The sequence below is a fragment of the Bison bison genome, unplaced genomic scaffold (assembly GCF_000754665.1).
Source record: "Bison bison bison isolate TAMUID 2011002044 unplaced genomic scaffold, Bison_UMD1.0 scf7180017845995, whole genome shotgun sequence".
Taxonomy (NCBI): Eukaryota; Metazoa; Chordata; class Mammalia; order Artiodactyla; family Bovidae; genus Bison; species Bison bison.
This window is the reverse complement of record NW_011476568.1, coordinates 16,317-18,799: the sequence shown is the minus strand read 5'-3', so window position 1 is coordinate 18,799 and position 2,483 is coordinate 16,317. Positions and strand designations below refer to the sequence as shown.

The window sequence follows — 2,483 nt, the reverse complement described above, 5'->3', positions numbered from 1 at the left end:
TGCTTTACATGTATCAAATGAATTAATTCATATAGCAATCCTAACTGTTGGTACAACTGTTAGTTTTGCAGCCAAGTGATCTATGGCACAGGGAGATTAAGCGGTTTGCATTGCGGTTTGCAAGCTGGCAAGTGAAGCCATGATTTGATTGCAGGCTATCTTGTCAGGATTGTAGTTTTTGCCCATGACACTGTATTTAGACTATGCTTGCATGGAAAACCTCGAAACATAAAGGATGGGGAAATGAGAAGCAGGGCTGGAAGTCATGTTGAGTCAAGTGATGCCTGGCTGCTGCTGCTGCTAAGTCGCTTCAGTAGTGTCCGACTGACTCTGTGCGATCCCATAGACGGTAGCCCACGAGGCTCCACCGTCCCTGGGATTCTCCAGGCAAGAACACTGGAGTGGGTTGCCATTTCCTTCTTCAATACATGAAAGTGAAAAGTGAAAGTGAAGTCGCTCAGTCATGTCTGACTTTTCGCGACCCCATGGACTGCAGCCTACCAGGCTCCTCTGTCCATGGGATTTTTCCAGGCAAGAGTACTGGAGTGGGTTGCCACTGGAGTGTAATATTTAAGGAGGCAGTCACTTTAACAATGGTGCAATGCAGAGTCAGCCTTGAAACTGAGTGAGTGCTCTGAGATTCTGTACTAGAGGAGTCTCATTCCTTATTTAGCTAAGACCGTATTCTACTCCTGGCTCTGATGAAAGGAAAAAAAATGCAAAAATGTAATCATCAACAAGTAACTCAATAACTAGCAAAAACAATTTTTCTAGGGAATGTGTTACAAACCTGGCAACTAAATATTTAAGAACATTATACCATATTAATAATTATAATTATAGGACTATAACTTATACATAAACATATTAAAAGTGATAGGTAATTTTTTCAATAATATATTTAATTATCTCAAATAAGAAAGCAAACAGAAAATTTAAACAATTACTTAATATAACAGATGATAAATAACAGAGTTAGGATTCAAACTTACGTATGATTTAAAAAATAGCCACTGATTTGCAATCACAGAATCAATGTGCAAATGATCAGTGTATCCATCATTGCTAAATCTCAATATCCTGGCTCAAGAAAAGTGAGTTTAGAAACTGTTATCTGAATTATTATTATTATTTTTTTGAGGAACAACAAAGACTTCAGAGAGGCACACAGAACCAGGGTAAAGCATGACAGGAGGTATCTTACACAGCTAGTGAACACATTCCAGGCAACCCCTGTTTTCCCAGAGTGACCCTCTTAATTGCTTGTATCTGTATCTATTCCCACACAACTTTTCCAGAATAAAACCCTCTTATAGCCCCCATATAGTATCTTACTGAAATATATGTATTTTATTCCCCTATGTACAATAAAATAAAATATTATCTCATTTTTTTTGTAAACTGCATAATAATGTGAATTGTATATAAGAACGTGTATGATCAAGATCATCAAGTGATGGGAGGGAAATGAAGAGTTGAAATATGTAGCTGAAAATATATAGGAAGATAATTTCTGTTGTATTAATAGTTCTACTGAAGTATGTAAAGAAAAGTTACAGAGAAGTACAATAAAATTTCCAAAAAATGTAAATATTTAAAGGAATTCCCAGAAGTCCAATGATTAAGACTCTGTACTTTCACTTCAGTCTCTGGTTGGGGTACTAAGATCTCATAAGCCATGAGATATGGCCACAAAATGATGTAAGTATTTAAAACTGAGATCACATAGCAACACTATGGGTCTATCTTCAATGATTATCAATTTGTCCAATGCCTGTACTGATCAGGGCATTTGGTGTTTCCCTGGTGGCTCAGCTGATAAACAATCCACCTGCAATGCAGGAGACACGGGTTTGATCCCTGGGTGGGGAAGATCCCCTGGAGAGGGGAATGACAACCCACTCCAGTATTCTTGCCTAGGAAATCCTATGGACAGTGAAGCCTGGTGGGCTACAGCCCATGTGATCAGAGAGTCAGACACGACTGAATGATTAACACTTTAACCTTTTTGACTTTGACCTGTATTTGAAAAGAATGCCTTATAAGACATTTCAAGGGAGAGTGTACGGTGATAACACATGGATTATAAACTGAGAAAGGAGAAAAGCATAAATAATAAAATTCTTAAATTAGAAACAATTGCATTGATGATGAAAATCAATCTGGGTATCCTGATACAATTTATAAAACAGGCCCTGATCCCTGATGGTAAAATAAAAAGTAGATAATACATTTCCACCTTTTCACAGATGAAACACCAAGAAAAAACACCAGAAGGTAATCTCACTAAACTGATGGAGTTTGTTCTCTTGGACTTTGCTGATATTCCTCATCTCCAGAGGTTTTTATTTGGACTGTTCTTACTCATCTATATAATTATCTTGATGGGCAATGGCATCATATTTCTGATAATAAAACTAGACCCTGGTCTCCAGACCCCCATGTTCTTTGTATTTGGCAATTTTTCCCTTTTGGAAATCTGC

General features: G+C 37.5%; 1 pseudogene; it reads left to right on the top strand.

Moving 5' to 3' along the window:
- Nucleotides 1-2,249: 2,249 nt before the first annotated feature.
- Nucleotides 2,250-2,483, top strand: part of LOC104987288 — a 1,065-nt pseudogene continuing 831 nt past the window's right edge.